This window comes from Akebia trifoliata, chromosome 3 (assembly GCF_017979445.1).
Source record: "Akebia trifoliata isolate Shusen 1 chromosome 3, ASM1797944v1, whole genome shotgun sequence".
In the NCBI taxonomy this organism is placed as follows: domain Eukaryota; kingdom Viridiplantae; phylum Streptophyta; class Magnoliopsida; order Ranunculales; family Lardizabalaceae; genus Akebia; species Akebia trifoliata.
In genome coordinates this window covers 9,317,446-9,326,711 of record NC_141377.1, presented here as the reverse complement: position 1 = coordinate 9,326,711, position 9,266 = coordinate 9,317,446, and positions in this window count along the sequence as shown.

The window sequence follows — 9,266 nt, the reverse complement described above, 5'->3', positions numbered from 1 at the left end:
ACAATCTAATGTTGTTGGATCGGAAAGTTAATCAAGTTAAGCACAAATAATAACTGAAAATTTTTTGATTAAACTTTAATAAGATGAAGTCAAAAGACTATTTATGACATTCTTAATCGAGCATGATTTAGCTTGAACTTATCGAAGTTTAAATCATCAAAATTAGGAAACCATAAACCAGAACTGATGATCTTTACTTAGTAAATTATCATCATATTAAAATAATTAAACACAAAATACAAAATAAATAAATTGATTAAGATAATTTTGCTCATGGCTTCACTGACTTCTCTAATGGAGGTCTAACCACAAATCATTCCAAGAGATATAAAAAAAGATAAAAGAGAAATCATAGAGATAAGAAAAGAGAGAAAGCAACGGTGCTAATAAGGGATGGTAGCTTGGTTCAAAATATTCAACTTATCAGGAATGTAACGTCATTAGTATGTATCAAAATGTATTGATCCAGATAGTATCGATTTCTCTTGACTGATGTAGACACCTCAATTTGAACGGGCCACTTCTCGAAAGGGCCCAAAAATATCGATTTTCCAAATAAATGGGCCAACGGGCCTTAAGGGCCCAAGTCATTGAAAAGTGACATTTTTACCAAACCGAGGCCCCTAAGACCTCTCAATGGTTTAGGAGGCCCACCAAAAGGATTCGGCCTACCTTACGCTTTCCCAATATTCACCGCTCCGCCTCCAAAATCAAAAAACGCCAAATTTCACCAACGGGCCTAAAAAGCCCGATTCGCCAACACGTGACATTTTTGATCAAACTAATGATTGCAAAAATCTAAAAAAATTAAAAAATAAAAAATGTGAGAGTTGGGATGCTTACCTTTCCTTTACTACCACCGCTCCGCCTCAACCAATCCCTAAAACCCAACACCATTTCTAAAACCTAAGCCCAACACTACAAAGCCCACAAATCATTAACCATATCTAATTCATTATCCAACCCACAACCTTAACCCATAAACCACTACCCACATCAACTAATCACCATCTTGATAATCAAATATGACACATGTCATCACCCCATCTCACCTCCCTTACCCAACTACCTACCCCATTAATTTACTTTAAATCCCATCTACCCACACATCAACCCATCACCTTTTCTCTCAAATCAAACACATCTACCCACACCCCTAACCTATACATCCCCTAATCTACCCTCATCATTCCCTACAAAACCCACATCTACAACCTAAACCTACACCATCCTCTCAAGTCAAACACTCAACCTCTCCCATCAACCTATCCCAATCCTTCATTTCCACCCACTTTAACACATGGCATCATCTCCCTCACCCTCCCAAAATATCATCAACCACCTCTTTAAAATCCTCCATTATCTTAAATCAAATACCATTTAATCACAACCACCATCTTAAACTCACCTCACCAAACACTCCACCCAAATGGGTTGGGTAGGATCCAAACCATTTGGGTCAAAACTCACCCATTTAACCCCCCTTCCCTAAGTACCCTCCAATCTCCTCTAAATTACACCCACTTCTTTCTCAAACTCATAACCATTCTATCCTTTTTCTTCATTTCACCCCATTTTATCCCTAAAATAACTCCTCAACATCTATAAATACCCTCCTCCTCTTCCCAAAAATGGCCCCCAACTTTCACTACAAAAATTCTCCCCTCCCACTCTTACAAAAAAAAATATACTACCAATTCTCTCCCCCAAGTCTCACAAAAAAATATTATACTCCACTCACCTCTCTCATCTCTTCTCTACTCCTTCAACTACAAAAAAAAAAAAAAACATTTTCCTAAACTACTAAGGACCTTAGAAGACATCAAAGAAGAAGAAGAAAATAAGGATTGAAGCTTCAAGGTGGGTTCAAGGCAATCCCCCCTATCTCTTCTACACCCTCTTCTATCACCCTCTCCCCTTCATTTTATTTTTTAGGATGAATGGACCCCAAGGCTAAAGGTCTGTAAGGGTCATTTCCATTAATGGAATGACCTTATGATCAAGCCGAAAATGAACCCCTATTTAGGGTACAAATGCACAACACGTGGCACGTTGTCTTTCACACCTTTTAAAATAAAAAATGACCGAGTTGAGTTGAGGTTACCACTCTTTAGTGGGGAGAAAAGGGTGCCTAACACCTTCCCTTTTCTCCAATCGAGCCACTTACCTCGAATCTCATTGTTTGATTAATCCATGTCCATCGAGAGTCACTAAAACGTCAAAAATGTCACTTTTTCAAAAAATGCACATCGGGTGACCATTCACACCCACTTATAATATGAATGGTGGCGACTCCAAACCATTGTAGATGTGGTCATCGTAATGGTGAAATCACGTGTCTACAACTGAGATATAGACCAACGAGTTTCTTTCATTCCCCGATGCATTCACAGCTTTTTTGGAGAAAGAAAAATCAAAGAAGGAAGAAAATAGTAAAAAAGTATGATTCAAAAAATATTATGTTTTCAGAATCGCGAATAATTGAAAATCACATACCACATAAATTATGTATTGAAGTAAAAATGGGTTATCTCTTTTAAAAATTTATTACTTTTAAAGATAGTTTGGTAAATCTTTATTTTTTTTTTTAAATATCATTAACTTATATATTTTGTATAATAAATTATAAATAAGTCAATAATTATGGATTGAAGTTAAAAATGAGCTATCTCTTTTAAAAATTTATTACTTTTAAAAATAGTTTGGTAAATCTTTATTTTGTTTTTTAAATATCATTAACTTATATATTTTGTATAATAAATTATAAATAAGTCAATAATTTTATAAATAGTATGTTAATTTTTTTTAAGTAAAAAATGTTCTATAATGATTTAAATAGATGATTTAAGGTATTCTTTCGTTCTTTTCAAAATTAATTCATATTATGTAAAGCTTTGCAATTTCTCATGTAAATTAGGGATGAGAGCTTAAATTGAGCTAAAAATAAAACGTTTGAATGTTTACAAAAATGAGATGTTTCAAAATATTTTTCCTTTCTAAAAATTATGAATGCAGTGACATATTTTTAAAATAAAACGCGGACACAATTTAACTTATTCAATGTCGTCAACATTAACACATGTGAATTTACAAAAACATTTATATCAAAACTATAGTAACTTGCATATTACCCATTGTAGATGCAATTTCTTGAACTACCTCAAGATCTGCAACACCTATCTTGATTTTAAATTTCCTTAGTGTTGGGGTGTGCCTGCAACACAACTTCTCTGACAATCTAATAAAAAATAAGTATAAAAATTGTAGACACCCCAATTTGAAAGGGCCCTTCACTCGAAAAGGCCCAAAAATAGCAATTTTCAATAAATTTGGCCAACTGGCCTCGATGGCCCGAATCATCGAAATATGACATTTTTACCAAAATCAAAGCCTCTATAACCCCTCAATGAGTTAGTAGGCCCACCAAAAGGATTCGGCATGCATCCATCTACCCCGCTCTATGCAAAATGTCGGTTTTCCAACAAAATAGGCCAACGGGCCTCTAAGGCCTAAAACGCTGAAAAGTGGAAATTTAGTTCAACCAAGGCCCCTAAGATCACCCAATGATCTAAGGGACCCATTAAAAGGATCGGACCCATCCCATGTTATCCTAACCTTCACCGCGCCACACTTACATCCAAAAATCGATAAAATCCTTCAACGGGCTTAAAAGGCCCGATCTGTTAATACATGACATTTTTTATCAAATTAATAATTTCGAAAACACAAAAAAATTAAAAAATTAAAAAATTAAAAATGTGAGACTTGGGATACCTACCCTTCATCCATCCTCCACCGCTCCGCCTTGAAATTCACAAATATCCTAAACCCACCTAAGGCCCACAAGCTCTCAACTCTTTCCTAAATTCATTTCTTACCTTACCCCCTAACCCAAAATTAATCCTATATCACCTAAACCCTAACACCTACCCCCCATCAAATATCCAATCCAAAACAAATCCTAATTAAGTCAAAATGACCTACAACCCTTCCAAATCCAAGTCCAACACTTAAAAAGCCCACAAACCACTACCCATATCCAATTCATTATCCAACCCACTACCTTAACCCATTATCCATTATTTACATCAATCAATCACAATCTTCACACCAAAATATGACACATGTCATTACCACCCTTCACCTCCCTCATCTAATCATCTACACCATCACCATTCTCTAAACACTCCATCTAACCCACGTCACTTCCCTCCAAAATCACCTCAACCTATACCCTACCCTAACCTAACCTATCCCTATTCTCCAACCAACCACATTGCAACCCATACCCAACACACCTTAATCTATCATCCTTCTCTAACATCAACAATCACCCACATCACAACCCACATCACTACCTATCATTCTCCTTAAAACACTCCCATGAAATCACCTCAACCCATACTTCCCTCATCATCAACCAACTAACCCACACTCTTCTCTCTAATCAAACAACCCCCATCAACCAATCTCATCACCTTACCCTCTCATCACATATGCCACATGGCATCATCCCCTTTCTCTTTCCAAAACCAATCTACCCACCTCTTACACAACCCATTCTCCTAAATCTAAACACCTCACTTTTTCAACCAACCTAACACTCCTTCTCCAAACAACCCTCTTACACCTCTACTCCCTCCATCAACCATCACTCATCTCATCCCACCAAACATTCTATCCAAATCAGGGTAGGATCTAAACCATTTGGGTTGAAATACAACCCCTTTCCCTTATTTACACAACTACCCTCACTTACACTCCAAATTTCATACCCTTCACTTCTAAAACTCATGCCATTTTCTATTCTCCCAACCTTTAATCCCATTATACCCCTCTCCTCCTCCCTCTTCTATTATTCCCTCCTCTCTTTATTTTATTTTAGATAACCCTTAAGATGTGATGTTTTCCCTCCCTTATCTCCAGTAGTTCGAACTTCGATTTGGTCGAAAGTATGAGGGTTGTAACCACCTTCATAAAATAAAATAAAAAACCGATTTAACCCATCAAATCGTTTTGAGGCAACCGGTTTTTGGGTCCTTCTCAACTCATGAGAATGGAATCATAACCATCGCCAACACTTTTAAAAATGTGTTATTCCCAAGGCTAATGACCATTTCCTTCAATGGGATGATCCTATAATCAAGTCAAAAATAAATTCCAACTTAGGGTACACATTATCAACACGTGGCACTTTGTTTTTATTTTTGTATTTTCAATCAAAATGATCGAGTTGTGTTGAGGTTACCACTGCTTAATGGGGAAAAAAGGGTACCTAACACCTTTCTTTTTCTCCAACTGAGCCGCTTATCCCGATCTTAAGGTTTGATTGGTTCATATCCATCGTGAGTCACTAAATGCCGAAATGTCACTTTTTTGAAAAATGTATATCGGGTGATCATTCACACCCACTTACAATATGAATGGTGGCGACTCCAATCATTAGTAGATGTAGCCATTGTAATCGCGAAATCACGTATTTACAAAGTAATTAAAATAAACTTAAAATTCACTAAATTAAGACTTAAAATCTATTCTTGAGATACATGTTAACATTTCAGATCATAACAAAAGTCAAACTAATGGTCAAAGTAAAACTAAAACCAACTAGAAGAGACTAAAGTTAGGGCCGAGGCAATGTCGAAGCTCAATGTACTCCAAAGGTCTCATAGAGTTCTTGATTGCAAAAGTGGCGCCTCATTCCATTTGGTTTACTTTTATATTGGATTTGAATATCCTTAAGATACTCATGGTGCCTTTTGGCTTATTTTGTTTTTTTAGGCCTTTTAAATTATTAGGCTTTTGTTTTTTCTTATCCATCTTGATCACCAATCATAATTTTATTCCAATCAATTGAGGTGTGATGCTCACCTTTGAGTTCCTCTGATAGACAACCATTAAGGGGACTTATGTTTTATGTCATGTTGGACCCACAACACAAGCCATGATCAGGTTTTTTGTCTAGAAATTAGAAACCATTATGGATGATCAGAGTACTTAAAGAATTTGAAAATTGAAGAACCCAAGTTTTGAATAAATGATTGAAAGAATCGAAGAAATCACAAAAAGTATCAAGAATCAAACATCAAATAAGAAAAACCACTATCGCTATCCAAATGAGAAAAATCGCTAAATTCACCTTCGCATTACTATATTGAGATTTTTGGCTGGTATGTGATATGTAGCGACCAGAGGTTCATTTTTCAGTTTTCATAGTGTAATTTGATTGTCTTCGTTTTTTTTTTTGGGATTACTTGCTTTGCAAGTTTTTTTATTTTTGGAAGCTACTTGTTCTGTACATTTTTATTAGTTTTAGAATTACTTGTTCTACAAGTCCCCTCCTATGATTCTATAAATAAAAGGGAGGGCTCTTGTTTGAGGGAATTTTTTTTTTTTTTTAAGTTTCTTTTTTTTTTCAAAAAGAAATCTAGAGTGAAAGAAATAAATTTTTTGAGATTTTTCTTAAAAATAAAGAGAATTCTCCCCAACTATAGTGGAGATCCTTTGTAAATCTGGAGTAATTCACTCAAGGAAGGAACAAAGAAAAGAAATGTATCCAAATTTGCAAGAATCAATCCAAATTAGAAGAGGTGGGATGGAATTCAGGTTATTTGATTCCTTTACCAATAATTCTTGGTTTTCACCATTAAAAACTAAGTTTTATAGTGATTTTGATTAATTAACTCATCAAATTGATTTTCACCAATGAAAATGAGTTTCTCAACCCACAAATTTGATTTTTCAATATTAATCTTGATTTTTTAATTATAAAATCGAATTTCGTGTCAAAAAACTTCTTGATTGAATTTGAAGGTTTACTTCAGATTTAATCACAATGTAATTCTTATTTTGATTTAAATCTTGGAAACTTAAGAAAACCATGAAAACTGGAATGGAGCCAACGACCTTACTACTTATAGGTTGGACCCCAAGGCCTTTCTCCTTGTAGTGGGGACGAGATCAACCAAGGACTCATCACTATCCCCTCCCCCACAATTTAGATCTAATATATGAGACAAATCACCAAATTATTTATGATATTAGGCCAAACCCATATCATTGGTCATCAATTCATCCCAGATCCAAAAATCTCCCGTTCACAATCACCCATATCCCACATTCCATCACCATGCCACCGGAAGAGGGAATAGCTAGAAAATTTGTTAAGTGTTGTAGGAAATGATGGAAAAATCTGGAATTTAGGCACTTAACAAATCCCATAAACACAGATCTTAAGCTAACACATTCAATCAAGTGTTTTACCAATCCATTTGAGATTGAGTTCAAGATCACATAGCCATTAGAGCTTTATACTTCAAATGGAACATATGAAAATGGAGAATATACAAGAATTATTCCTTCAAGCTCTTGAGAAATCTAGCAATGTGAAAACCAAATTGAATAAACACTTCAACCTATATTAAATATTAACAAGAGTAGCGGTGCTCTAGCCACACATTGAGGTTAGAAGGGAATATTAGATTTGAAAATCGTGTGTAAGGTGGGGATGACCTCCACTTTAAATAACCAATTGGACTCCTAATTCTATCCATCGACAAATTAGAAAGAGCCTAACTGATTGCACTCCAACTTGATTAGGAAACCACTTAACCTATGAGATAGGAAACTTAACTGATTGCACATTAGTTTTCCAATTTTGACCCAATTCCCTTTAACAACTATTTCAATATCCCTTTTAAGGAATCATTATTTATTGGACCAAAAATAAATTTTATGAAACATTGACCCATGATTTTAGAAAACTCCTTTTGATGATAAAATTTCCAACATTTATGTCATTTCTCATTTATATATTAGAGAACATGAAGCTCATGGGGGGCTTGTCATTAAATTGAAAATACAGGCGTAACTCAAATTGTCATTGAATTGAGAGTGGTGCCTATACATTTAAAACTAATAAGATTAAGTAACATTGAAATGTACATTGATTTTAACAGTCTGATGTTGTGGAGCACACATAACCATAGATGCTTTTCACTTGTATCTCGATAAAAAAGCATCTACGGTTATGTATGCACTACCACATCATAATGTACAATCGATGTACATTTTAATGTTACTTGAGCATTATCCTAAGATAAATTCAATTAATCAAAGAACACATGTACGTTAAAAGCAGCTTCTTCAAAATTTTGAACTTGAACTCGATGTAGGGTTCATCAAGAATACTTTTTTTGGAGGTACTTTACAATATAAGTTTTGGTAGTTTAAAAAATGAATGAACCAGCCATGTTTTTCTACTATTGATGAAAATGGATGTATACATTATTGTATGAGCATAATTTGCAAGATGATGTTGGATTATCCTCGAGGACTAAAGAAGAAATCCAAAGGTTTGAAAGGTGAATGGCGGAATTTAGGAATCTATAAGAACCATTATGAGCTAGCCCTCATAAAAAATAAGCTTAAGGATCATGATGGAAATCAAGGAATTTGATTGTGATTGAGCTCAACTGAGAAACAAATCAAATAAACATTTTTGCGTAAACCCTTGAATGCATGTTTTACTATAAATACAAGGGGGGTAGGGGCACAAAAAGGTACGCAATCCTTTCTGCATAAAACCTTGAATGCATTTTTTTACTATGATTCTGACTAGGGCGTCAGAGAGGTGCTGTTGTAGGCACACTTAGGATCACAGGAGGTGGACATCAATCGTCTAGTGGGAATCTCAAGGCAGTGTAAGGCTTTGCATCTACAATATGTATAAATCTTAAGCTTAGTTTGCGTATTTACATGATCTAGATCATGTGTTTTTACATGAATCATTTAATAGGAGTCACTAGAACGTAACCAATCAGCTATACCAGACAAATAAATAAGCTCAAAAAAATTTGTGGGGCGTGTTTTTTTACTGTGGTGAGCTACTTTCATTTAAAAGGTCATGTGTTTTTACATGAACCATTTAATGGGAGTCACTTACTACTTTCACTCACCTAAAAAGTGGGTACAGCGAGCAATCCCCTTTACTCATACACCCCACCATCCTATCCAAATCGAATTCGATTTTCTTCTCTCTCTCTCTCTCTCTCTCTCTCTCATTTTCTTCTTCTTTGCATCAATGGAAGTTTCAACTAAGGTTTCAACAAGAATTTCGTTGTACAAGAAGTAATACACTTAGAACTTGCAAAGAAATTTAGAAATGATCCTGAAAATCTCAACTCCTAATGTTGAAGTTGATCAAAAATCTCGACAACGAAAAAAAATGAAATGAAACTTCATTTAGTAGGTCAGTACTGAATTCG